The following is a 13843-nucleotide window of genomic DNA, read 5'->3' as shown; positions in this document are numbered from 1 at the left end:
CACCACAAACCCCTCGAGTGGAAGATTTATGAGGTCCCAACGTGGACTCCCCCTGATTGGCTTTATGACAGGACTTCCACCCTGGCCTCTGCGGACGGCCATTAGGGGGGTCTTCCACTCCACATATAGGCCACTCTGTTGGGGGTCTATGGTGATGTAATGCTCAGAACAACAGGTTTCGCAGACAAATGTGAGTGTTCTGGGTCAAAATGGTCAAAAAGTGCAGCAATGGATTTGTAAACAGTGATTTGAAACTCCATTATTAGTATTTTACAGTAGATGCTGCAAAGTGGACCACATGTCCTCTACTTGCATGGATGACTCTCACATTGGTTGGCTCTCACACTGAGCACACTCAGGCCCACATATGCACACACAGTGACACACACACACACACACACACACACGCACACATACGCGCACACATACGCACTCTCATATACACACACACACACACACACACACACACACACACACACACGCACATACGCATACACACTCAGACAGTCAAGCACTGGTGAAACCATCCATGGGTCACCTGGCAGGTCATGTTCCCCACTGGTCACCCCCCACCCATCAACACTGCATTGATTCTGTTTGTCTGTGGAGATGCAGTCAAGCATGGTAGTTTTAGTGTCGGTACATACGGTATTTGTGCATGACTTTGTGTTTTGGATGTGCACATTTGTGTGTGTGTATGTGTGTGTGTATATGTGTGTGATAGATAGATAGATAGATAGATAGATAGATAGATAGATAGATAGATAGATAGATAGATAGATAGATAGATAGATAGATAGATAGATAGATAGATAGATAGATAGATAGATAGATAGATAGATAGATAGATAGATAGATAGATAGAAGTATTCAGGAGCACTGAGGTCTGCTTTAGATCTGTGTGTGGGACCATGATCGGGGGTCGTTGGGGCAGTCGCTTGTAAACTTACAGCCTTGATTTGGCCCAGGGCCTCATTTAATTTCTTTTAACCTAGGTCCTTGTGCCTCGGTAACTACAGGCACTGATGCGGTAGGGTGTCCAGTGTGTGTGAGAGAGAAAGGGAAAGAGCGAGAGAGAGAGAAAAAGAGAGATAATGATGAAGACCATGGGCCGTGGCGCTGCGGTCTTTGAAAACTCTTAGTTTTCTCTTTTCTTTTATTTATTTCTTCTCACCCAATCAAAGAGACATGGTTGATGATTGTCCAATTTGGAGAGCTGCTCTCCTCTGGTCACAACTGAATAAAAGCCTTAAATGATTACCAGGCTCTGGCCAGCTCTTTAAGGCCCGTTAATGGCCGAGAGAAGACAGCCAGAGAGCAACCATGAAATATGTGCAGGGACCCATGACCACTGCGATAATAGCAGCAATCCTCCAGCCCCTGGTGAGACCCAGGATGCTCTCTGTCCACCATCCCTCCCACCTGGAGTGGTTCACGCCAGGGACAGATGGCAAGCTGGGGCCCCTGCCTCTCCTGACTGGGTGGCAGAACAGGGAGGAGGACAATGCCTCATGTGTGATATAAGGAGGAACAAAAGACTGTATCACCCCACAGGTCTGATTCCATTGTGCCGATGATAAGGCTCCTGCGGATCAGGAAAACGATCGGGTGTGTGTGTGTGTGTGTGTGTGTGTGTGTGTGTGTGGGTGTGTATGGGTGTGTGTGTGTCTTTGTGGCTATACACTTGCTTGTGTATGTATGCGTGCACATGCGGACCTATTTTGTGCAGGTTGGGATACAATACCTACCATCAACGCACAGCGTGTCGGCGCTTCTTTCTGATGTGTGGCACATGAAACACAGTCCACCGCCCGGGTTCATCGTCGAGGTGCTAAACACCGGTTTCAGTCTGCGTTTGTTGTGGTACGTACAGGCGGCGGTCGCCTCGCGGGGCACTTTGTGTGCGTGTGCGTATAGCCGCATCAGGCGCGGCAGAGGAGGGAGGATGGAGTCGGCCCTAATTAAAGTCAAAAGAAGAGTGTCTTCTGGTGTGAACTCCCATCCAGGGGCCACAGCAAATCAATGGACAGCTAGAGCCATCAGCAGCAGCAGCAGCAGCGGCGGCGGCAGCGGCTCTCGATCAGAGCAATTGGAGGGGAACAAAAAGAAATGAGAAAGACTCAAGCAGGAAGCCCCCACCACCTGCGCAGAGAGAGAGAGAGAGAGAAGAAGAGGGAGAGGGAGGTTAGAAAACCATGGGTCTTAGCAATTGTGAAACACTAGACAATCGTTGTTTCTATTTTTTTTTTATGGTGAGCAATTTTGTCATCATTCCCGAGGACATCTATTTTGATAAACTAAGGTTCAGTGGTGCAGGCGTTTGGTGTGAGCCCAATGATCTAATGACTCTTTTGAGAAAATGTGTTTGTTATAGATTTCCTTGGCTTCCCCAAAAGGTTTTGGAATGCCTCATACAGTGAGTACCCATAGTCGCCGTTCCCAGCTATTCGGGCCTCTCCCCAGTTTCAGATTTGGACCCTTATGACCCCTGTAAACTCCATCAGTGCCCTCCTGTCTGCGCGAAGCGCGCCGCTCAGGCTGGCGAGCCGAGGGAGCGCTGGATCGGATTCTTACGCAAACACGTGCGCATAAGCGGCGCGTTCTCGCGGCATTAGCATTCCAAATGTTTTTTAAGACAAATGTGAATGCGACTATTTTGGTCCCGCAGGCCCGTGCTCTCAGATAACTCCCTCTGAATAAATGAATTCTGACAAGGGGAATCTGCATACAAAAACACAGCGGGCTCGGAGGCAGCGTCTGGTGCAGCGGAGAGAGAGGGCCTCTGGTGGCTCTCTGAATCTCCCCCATTCACTGGCTGCTCCTCCCAAAAGCTACGGCTCTTCAAACGGCCGTTTGTGTTCGCCCCCCCCCCCCATCACACAGGAGGGCAGTCAGGCATACGGTCACACATTCAAAACGCTGTTTTTTTTACTTGTTGTTTTTGCTCTTTCCGCTTGGCACCTGCATGTCCTTTCACCTATACCTCATTAAATACAGGCACCCCGAGCCTCAATTGGTCTTTGGTCGGAGGATTGATGAAGAGCCATAAAAAAATGTAGAACCATCGAACGCTATTGGACATTTCATCACTGATCGAGTCGTTCTCCAACCCAAAATATGTGCAGCAAAAAAAAATGATACAGGCAATGAAAACCTCAGTCCTGCCCCTGTCGTCCGTTCGCAGAATGAAAAGGGAGGCAACCGTTTCATTCTGCGAACCGGCGACGGGGTTGATGGCCGATGAGAGTCTTGCCATCGCTTGTTCACAGGTGTCAGTCAATACAATTCTCCAGGAGAGAACTTGGATGTATCAATAGACACCATAACTCATAATGACAGTGCACCTGAGCAAGGCACTGACGAGTGACTGGCACAATGGCTTTTGTTTGAATGACTAATATTCATAGCCTGGGGTGAATCCAATGAAACACGTCTAAAATGGATTAAAGGAAAGGTGTCCAACACATGCTGTAGCAAGGTCCCCAGACTACAGAGTACAGGTGCCGGTATAATGTGCCGGTAAATACGCCGCCAGATCTGCCGACGTGCTTTGTTTCATTTGAAAAAAACAAACGGGAGAAGAAAGCGCTTCTATGGGGGTTTTGCTCTTCAGTCTACGTGCACACGGCGGACTTTTGAAAGCAACGCCACCTCCATATGGCCGCCTTGGTAATCTTTTATCCGCCATCGTCATCGCCGGCTCCGGTCCCGCTCCCGATTCTCGCCCCGGGCAACAATTACGTCTTTTGCGACAGTTATCAACGCAAATATCGAGCGGTTAAACAGTGGTAGCGCACAATTAACTTGTCTCTCTCTCTCTCTCTCTCCCTCTCTCTCCACCGCGTAGGGCGCGATGCTAAACGCTCCCACCGCACGTATGCGACGGCCTCACGGAATCAATCGAATTATGGAAAGCGCAAAATGAAAAGGGCCTCACGGAGCCGATCAGCTCGCCCACGCTCAAATAATGCACCTTTGTGCTCTCATGTCGCCGATCTGCACCGCTCCCCTCCCACCTTGTCGCCAAAGTTGTTGCTGACTTTACTCCCCCATGAGCCCCGTCGCTTGTTTTCTGATTGGAAAGCCACTGGCACGAGGCGGGCGTGCATGGGTAAATAGAGCTGTAGGGGCCTGTCACGCGTGCGCTGGCGGAGGGAGGTCCTCGCGGCGCTTGGGGAAGAGATGATTCGTCGTGATTGACGGCTACCTTGAGACTGGCCTGATGGAGTTGTCAAGGCAGGATGTTAACAGCTTGTTTCCTTAGCGCTGCAGATGTATTCTGCTCCGCTGTTCTGAACACAACGGGCACGCACGCACGCACGCGCACACACACACACACACACACACACACACACAGTCAATCTTGGGAACTGAAACATTTATTACAACAAGGCTTATCCATGCAATATGAGAAGAGAAGTCATACGACCAACTGGATCTGTGTTCCGGGGCTATTATAGCTCAAACCAATATTCTGTCGGGTTCAGACATCACATTACAACTTCTACCATATCGCAGTTTTGTTTTTTCTCCAAAGCCAAGACAGAGTTTGTGTTTAGGGGGTTGGGGGGTGCGAGCACAACGGCAACCCTACATCTGGGAACTCGGTGGGAAAACTATCCCATTTCTCACTTGTGCTATTGGAAGAGGGTGTGCATTTTTACAAGGTGTATAGTGTTACTACGAGATGAAGTTGTGCAAAATTCCCTGTGAAAATCTGGTTGGGAGCATTAGCTGCGATCTTCGCTATTTCTTTTTTTTTAAACTGGTATTATTCACCACGTGTGTCCTTTGAGTAACAGCGGGGCGACTCTGTTTATGCTACACCGAATCCCTTCCCACCGCGGTGAGAGCAACTGGAGGGTGCAGCGATCCAAATACCAAATATATCTCCTTGTAGTATTGATGTAAAAAAACAAACACATATATATATATATATATATACTGTATATATATATATATATATATATACAAATACATTTATATATATATAAACAGTTTATATATATATATACACACATACATATATATATACACATACATATATATATATATACACACATACATATATATATACACATACATATATATATATTCATATGTATATATATATATATATATATATATATATATATATATACAGAATATATATATATAAATATATAATTTTTTTTTACATCAATACTACAAAGAGATATATTTGGTATTGTGTGTGTGTTTCTAAATGTTGTAAGCAATTGTAATCTGGTGTGTGTGTCCACAAATTCCAATACAATTTAAATATCTTGAGCTCTGAATGCACCATTTCCCGTCTGTGTTGACATGGGGGTGCAAGCTTTAAACGCAGGCGAAAGGAAAAAGGTGTGGCCCCGTGGCTTTGAGAAGGTCTTGTTTTGTGATCAGGAAGGGGGATCACAGAACGACCAAACTTTACTCTCCACTCGGTCACCGGATTTCTCCTCAGGCTCCATTTCTTTTACATTTTTTTTTCTCACATCTACTTTTTTCCTTTTTTTTTTTTTTTTTTTTTCCACCACCACTCGGTTCGCCCGGCGGTTTTCATCCTGGGAACAAAAGCTAAGTGTTTAAGCCGCGAGCCAGATCAAGGGCCTGCTCCTTCCTCCCAGGAAACAGTGGAATAACAAACATGGCGGCCGGTGAAACCGACCGTACCTTCTGTTGCCTTCGGACTCTCTCCCACATCTGTCTCACCGCTTCCCTCTCCCTCGCTCATCCCTCTCTCGCTCCGCCTCCCCCACAGCTGCCGCTCGGCGCTGGGGAGGCTCCAGCCCCAGCGCCCGGCGCTCTCCCCGGGGATGCGGCTGACTGGCAACCCAGGCTGCCGAGCAGATGATGGATCCTACCAGGAGAATCAGACGTGACAGGGGGGAGGCGACGCCGCTGGAACGGCCACCACTGAACCTGAGGACGAGGGGCGGATGTGGTCAGCTGCCTCAGCTGGGCGCCTATGTGCGTATGTGTGTGTGGGTGTGTGTGTGTGTGTGTGTGTGTGTGTGTGTGTGTGTGTGTGTGTGTGTGTGTGTGTGTGTGTGTGTGTGTGTGTGTGTGTGCGTGTGTGTGTGTGTGTGTGTGTATTGGGTTTTGTGTACATGAGTGTGTTGCTGTAATCAATACGACTGGATAATGGGAGCGGTACCTTATGAATGTGTGTGTGTGCGTGTGTGTGTGTGTGTGTGTGTGTGTGTGTGTGTGTGTGTGTGTGTGTGTACGTGTGTGTGTGTGTGCGTGTGTGTGTGCGTGTGTGTGTGTGTGTGTGTGTCAGTGCTTATGCATCAGTAAATATGGGCCTATTGTTATTTTGGAGCCTGAACGCCAGACAATTAGGCAACTGTCACACATTATGTTGCTTTTTTAATATAATATTTTCCCCATCTGCACCCTAGAAAGAATTTTTTTCATTAGCAGTAGGATGTTATTTCTTATTTTTTTGACGAAATCAGCGGTGTTTAATTTGCCACATCTGCTAATATCTGCAACCGTCCCAAATCTGAAACAGAAACAGATGTCAAAAGATGCATATGCTGCTTTGCTCAATTTTGCCCACCTTGCTTGTTGAGCAAATTAATTAAATCCATGTCTTTGAGAGTTTGTGGTTGAAAGAACATTAATCACGACATTTTAAAAAGAAGGCGTCTTTTATCGACGGATCTCCAACATAATGATCCACAAATACAACATTTGGAAACAAAAACAGCATGTTAAGCTTTGATGTAATTTGCCAGCGATTCAGTCCTCCTTCTTGCGTCCTCTTAACTCAGTTTTCATCCCAAAAACAATTAAGAAAGGCACAACGTTGAAATCATTCCGTTTTTTTTAACCCCCAATATCCAGGAATGAAATGAGATATTCGGTGGCTCATTTTCCCACATAGCGCGGCGATTTTGTAAACGCCAGCTGGATTAGCGCGGCGATGTGGCCCCGTGGCGTCCCGCGGTGCCGAGCCTCGACCGGAGACCGTGATGCCGAGTGACGGCTGTAATTGTTCTGCTCCTCCAGCCCTCGGCGGCTCCTTCCTCTCGGGCACGGCTTGGCACCAACCGCAAGCCGACCACGCGAAAAACGTGATGATTTAGCACTTTATCGCTGGAAGCGCAGGGTCCAGAAAACGGCCAGGTTGGTCATTTAATAGTGCATTCGACTGCTCGGTCGCCTCTCCCAAATCACTGTGTTCACAGTCACACGTTTGATGAAATTAATATTTTCCGTTAATAAAATATCACAATAATAATAAATAAAATCGATTTAAGTGACACTGACGCGTTTGAAAATGTATTTTTTTCTCTCTTTCTTTCTTTCTTGGTCGTCATCTTTTTCATGAGATTATCCGTGCACCGGAATGCCCCCATCGCCTCGCATAGCCCCAGTGATTACGATAGCACAAACACACAAGCACGCCCATGAACAGAGAGCTGAAATAGTGGGCGAGAGCGATGGAGAGATAGAGAGAGAGAGAGAGAGGGAGAGAGAGGGAGAGAGAGAGGCATGCTCGCCCTACTGTACATCAATTATTAAATTGTTTACCATACGTAATGGAGTCGTCTTCGGCCAGTCTGTTTGAAGTCACAGTTAATGCTGCGAGCGGCGCGGGCGAAGGATCGCCTCTCGTCACGCCACTACTGTAAAAAAAAAAAAAAAAGACAAAAAAGAGAGCGGCTCATTTACCATTCCTTCTATTCTATCCATACTTCACCACCATTAGATCGACTGGCGGGGACGCGCTCGGCATTACTCGGGGCTGACATCGATAGCCACCCTGGAGAGCGCGGGGCCCGGCGCTGGAACCCCGGAGCGAACTCCCGTCTGGTTGCTTATGTAACGCAACGCATGACACCGCGAGGAGGAGGAGGAGGAGGAGGAGGCGGAGGAGGAGGCGGAGGAGGAGAAGGAGGAGGCGGACGAGGAGAAGGAGGAGGAGGAGGAGAGGAAGAGTAGCAGAGGAGGAGGGGGGTTCGGAGCTGAGAAGGCTAAGAGACATGTGGGCTACATCCCGCGGCTATTGCCCCACCTGTCCATCGCCGAGGCCTCTCCGCCTTCAACAATTTCCTTGGAAGGCGCAGAGACGGACACACAAAGATGCTCGCGAATACACGCACGCACACGCACGCATGCCCGCAGCCACGCTCGCACACACAAACACACACACACACACACACACACACATACGTAGGACACACAAGTGCGCAGACCCAACCTTAGGGATTCATGTGTCTGGCTTTTATCTTGCCTAACCACCGGTAGTCAAGCAAAGCACCTTGTGAATAATTCACTATATTTACCTGCTCCCCTCTTCAAGACATATAATGTTTGTATTGTGGCACAAGTAAATGAATAGATAAATAAATAAAGCACGAGGTGAACATGTGAATGCATGAATAACTGATGAGGCTTGGCTGGGCCGCCGGTGTCAGCCAGGAGGTATGTTGCCATCTTCTGGTTTGGGAGCCAAACTTCAGGGTGGCGGAAATATCTCATCCACCCAGCCCAAGAAGTTCCACCCTCCACAGTGGGACTGGAGATAGTGAAATTATTGCAAACAAAGGCTCAAACGTGTGTATATATATATGTGTGTATATATATATATATATATATATATATATATATATATATATATATATATATATATATATATATAAAACATGTTTGCCAGTTACCGTAAGGCTTTCTTATGGAGATAAACTGTAGTTCTGACGTTTTTTTTGTTATTACATTATTATAATCTCTTTGTGGTTGCATTTTTTTTTGTAAATTTTATAATCGATACAACGTTTGGGGTCTATGGTAAATGCATTAAGATAGCAATAAAAGTCTCTGGCGGAGTCAATCTCAAGCTGTCTGACTTTTCTGTAATTCCTCTAAAAACTTTTGTGTCTGGAAAGCTTAAATGATGGTGGCGCGCTTTGAAATGCTCTTAAATCATCAAATTAATTTGTCGGTTGGCATTTTTGAGGAGTCGTGGAAGGTTTCACTTTTTACTTCAGTTGTTTTCCGACGAGCTGTTTTTTGGAGTAAAGATAATGTTTTGTTTGCTTGATTATCCAATTTGCATGTATGATGATCCACACACGGCCTCCTGCTCTGAGTATGATCTGTGCAATGACAAGGTGTTAATTGGCTCGGGCCTTCGGTGTCTACGTCACTGTATGTGTGTGTATGAAATTGTAAGTGTGTGTGTGTGTGTGTGTGTGTGTGTAGCTCCACATAACTGTTTGCGCATGTGTATGTCAGCGTGATGACAGTGTGACCAGCGCCATGGACCCTCTCTCCGCGGCCTGACACCAGTGGCTCTCCGCCAGTCAGAGCGTCTCTCCCCTCTGTTCCGAACATGTGCTCTGAGCCTCCCCCATCCCCGTCCGGCCCGGCTTACCTCCGCCCGGGCCCTGCTCGCTGAGACCTGTGAAGAACTGCTCCTCTTGAAGGATCCGACTCTCTCCTCTAGCCGCAGAGCCACCTAACCCTTACCCCAACCCAGAGTTTTATTGTTTTCTTAATACATACCATACATACCATAACTGTTATTTCATGTTATATCAGTCAATAAATTGACTTATAGTAATAATAGTCATAATGTAATAAAGTAATAGCAAAATGATTAATAACTAAATAACGAAACACAAATACCTAAAAAACGTCCCAGCTCCTACTAATGCCAGCTGATCACCGCCGCGGCCCCGACCGTGGACAACCGCCGGTTTGAAGAATCCAAGTTTCTCCGACAGCCTTCATGTGGACCATAAACCTATGATGTTCTGATACGGCATCCGTGGTACAACCGCTCACCTCCCACCCTTCTTCCTCTTACAGTTCTGGATGCACAAGTCTATGCACAACGTCTATAAATTCAGGCAAAGAGAGCGAACATGAAACCACCCAGATCTCCCACAGTTGAGATCAATCTCTCTGAAGTGTCTGATAATACGCGTTCCACGGAAAGGAGCATCAATTGATCCGTCTGAGCTTGCGTTGTAACCCTGTATGTAATGTGGTTCATATCCAACGATTGTTTTTAAAACCTCCCGTAAAATATGTCCGCATCTCCTCTTAATGTTTGCTCTGCATCCTTGTGGAGCTCTGGAGAAGCAGGAGGCCACGGTGGCTGGGCACATGCCCCAGAAAGTGCCAGAGAACAACCATCAAACAATTTCTCTCTCTCTCTCTCTCTCTCTCTCTCTCTCTCTCTCTCTCTCTCTCTCTCCACCTCCCTCGCATCACCCTCCCCACTTCCTTTTTGCCTGTGGCAGGACAGCTGTGTCCATCAGGCCATGAGACCCGTGACACAGGTCACACACCAAGAACCTTCCGAGGAACACGCCGCTGACGCTGCCGCTCGCACAATTTGTCTGAAGACGGACCAACGCCTCGGAGGTTCCCCCCTGAAGCCCTTTGTGCAGAAAAAAAGATAAATTAATTTCCCACGTCCTCTGACTTTTTAAGACTTTTCCAAAGCTCCTGATCGGATATGGATGTCTTAAAAACCTTAAAATAACACAATTACGGGAAGCACGCAATTACACAACAAAGGTGATTTATTTATTTTTTTCCTTTCTCCTACGAACATGATTTTTATTTTGTCGTGTGCTTTGGCAGGCCTCCGCTCAGGCAAATCAAATCCTTTCAAGTGGCCGAGACGGCAATAGAGGCTCCGATGTTGCGTATAGTTCCCCCAATAATGAGTGGCCCATCACAGTGGCCTGTGGTGCTGCAGGTTGAAAGAGATCCATTATGATTTCATGGCTGGTTGGGTCCAGGGGAACTGTGTGCCCTTTAAAAGGCATTATCCACTTCGCCCAGAATTAACTGCTATCGCTTTTACTTATTCAAGCATAAGTAAAACAAAATGTGAATGTAGAATATCCCTTAGTACTATTCCAGAGATATTATCTAAAATATATTTAATTTTGGCCCATCTTTTGTTTTAGATAAAGTTAGGATTATTAAAATTTCCTGCTAAAATCCAAGATTTTGGCAAAACGGTGTTTTTAAAATGGAAATTGAAAATGAACATATCAATGAGGCACCAGGCTGTGCAAAGAAAGCAGAATATATATAAATGAAATTAAAGACATACACGTGGACACAAAACCAAATCCAAGACATTCTTATCGAAAATACTTTTTTACAAAATATTTCTGACGCAAATTTTGAAATAAAAAACAAAAAATAAAGTTGAAATGAATTTTAAAACTGGAAACCGACACTGAAAAGCATGTTTAAATGCGAATGGATATGGATGGATATATGAGTCATGTGAAAAAGCTTATCCCTAACCCGAACCTTGAGCCTAAATTGAATTAATGATATAATTATTACGCACCATAAATACCATAGCTGTTACTTCAGCACGTTACATCAATCATAAACTTACTTCAATTCACATGATTTTAAAAACTAAATAGAAAATCAAATATAGTAATAACTGAATAATAATAAAGTAGTGATAACAAAGTAATAACAAAATGTAATATTAACCAAATACAAATACTTGAAAAATGTTCTATCTATCTATCTATCTATTGAAACACAGATGACCATGTTTTGCATCCCTGGGGTTTTTATATCCTGGTTATTATGATTATTTTATATATTTTCATAAAAAACAGATTAGTCCACATTACTGTAACCCAGCTACAGGTGATCCGTTCATCTACCCCCCTGGGATGCACGGCACTGTATTTATATTCAACATATTGTGACACATGCTTCAATTTACTTTGTGTCGGGGGTTTAAGGAGCAAATAAAAGCTTTGCTGCGAAGGCTCTGCGTGTTTGATGCTGGGGAAGTGGATCTGGAACCAGGTCCCAGAGTAAACACTGTGGTCTGGAGGTTAACACGCGGAGCGGCGCATGGCCCCGATCCTGAAATCCACACCCCACCACCCCACATCCCTTCTTCATTTGGGGCCTTTCTTTCCCTTTCACCCGTCCACTATCGCTTCCACCGTTGTCCCTCCCCCCTCTCTCTCTCTCTCTCAAAACTAAAATGTTGCTCACACTATAACCTGAAAATATAATAATAAAAAATGTTACATTGACATTTTTATGTTTTGTAATATATGTGTACTCTATATAAAATATAAATCGAATCTAATATGATCCAAAATTAAAAAAAAAAATCTAACATTGCCGTTATAAAATTTTTAATGTCTATCTATCTCTCCCCCTCTGTCCCCTCCTCCCCCTCTCTCCGTCTCTCTCCCCTCCTTTGAGTTGCACGGGGCCCTTGTGAAAGGACGAGCCCTGCTCCCTTTGACCTGCGCTTGTTAGTGTTAATTGTATGGGTTTAATTACAAAAACACATTTAGCACGTTGAAAGGAGGTTTAGGTTAAACCCTTCCACTCCAAGACCAAAAACCTTCCAGGATTTAGAAAAGAGCGGGAGCGGTATCAGCTATCTTGAAGTCAGATTAGACGCTGCCTCTTATCTTGCCGTGGCCCGGTCTGTCCGGCCGTGTCCGGGCGGCTTAGACGCTCTTAGCCAGGCCTCCATTTGAACCACACATCCAGGGAACAATTTACACAATTATATTAGAATTGACTCCCCCCACCCAACCCCCATTTTCTTGTGATAATTATTTATTGGCCTCAGAGCCTGGACACTGAATGTGTCAATGTGAAATTAGTGAAATTATATACTATTTTCTCTATTTCTTCCGTAGAGTCATTTTTTATCAACGCTTTGCTTTCAATAATGTATATTTATAGGGGGATTCATAATACACAATTGCACTTTTGGTTAGAAAAAGCGTATTACTAACCCCATAGAAAATAGAAGATATTGTCGAATGCGTCTTGAAGGAAAATGTCAAAGATCTTCCACGATGTAAGTCTTCAGTGCGGCCGTGTCCAGACTTAATTTGGCCGCCTCCAGTTCATTGTGCAGCCGGCCAGCGAAGCTCTGTTTAATCAGGAGGATTTATCATGTGATTGACAGACTGTTGACAGCCGTATTGGGGCAGTATTTAGCAAGGTCTCAGGACCCCCGTGGCTAAAGTGAATTTTATGGAGCCACTGGTGGGTCACTGGCATAAAGAAAAGTCAGCCGGATTTGTAAAGCTGATGCAAATGAAGGTATTTCATGTTGACATCTCACCGTCTGTGATGTGAGAGTTGATGACACTTTTTTTTTTCCTGCACGGTGGGAAAACAAAAAAGTGGACGCAAAGCCCAACTATAGAGCCGAAAAAGGGGTGGGGTGGGGGTATGTAGGGGGACAGAGTCTGGAAGATTCCCACGTATGAGTGGGTTTGTGTATGTGCGTGTGTGTGTGTGTGTGTGTGTGTGTGTGATTGTGTGTGTGTGTGTGTGTGTGTGATATGGTTTTAAAGGACAACCCACCTGAATACCCACTGCCATTAATGGGACATTAGGGTCATTTTCAGGACACATTTAGGGTCCTCATAATCTCATCATTTGGTGTCCTCCCAATATAGTGTTCCTCATAACCTCATAATTTTGTCCTCATAATTCAATGTCCTCATAATTTAGTTTCCTCATAATTCAATGTCCTCCTGATATAGTGTCCTCATAATCTCATATTTTTGGCCTCATAATTGAGTGTCCTCAAAATATAAAAACTTTATTTACATTTAAGAGTGCGGTTTTAAACAGACATAATCCATTTTAAAGGTTTTACTTGATAACCCGATAAACCAACTATACCTGAATTTGGTGTAGTGTGTGTGTGTGTGTGTGTGTGTGTGTGCGTGCATGCGGCCGTGCGTGTGTGTGTGCGTGCCTTTGTGCATGCATACATGCACCAGCGTGTATGTGGTGTGTGGACTACTGGTGTGTGCACTACTGTCACTCTCAGACATAAACAGAGCTA

The sequence above is a fragment of the Zeus faber genome, assembly GCF_960531495.2.
Source record: "Zeus faber genome assembly, chromosome: 18".
Lineage (NCBI taxonomy): Eukaryota > Metazoa > Chordata > Actinopteri > Zeiformes > Zeidae > Zeus > Zeus faber.
Note: the sequence above shows the minus strand (reverse complement) of the source record.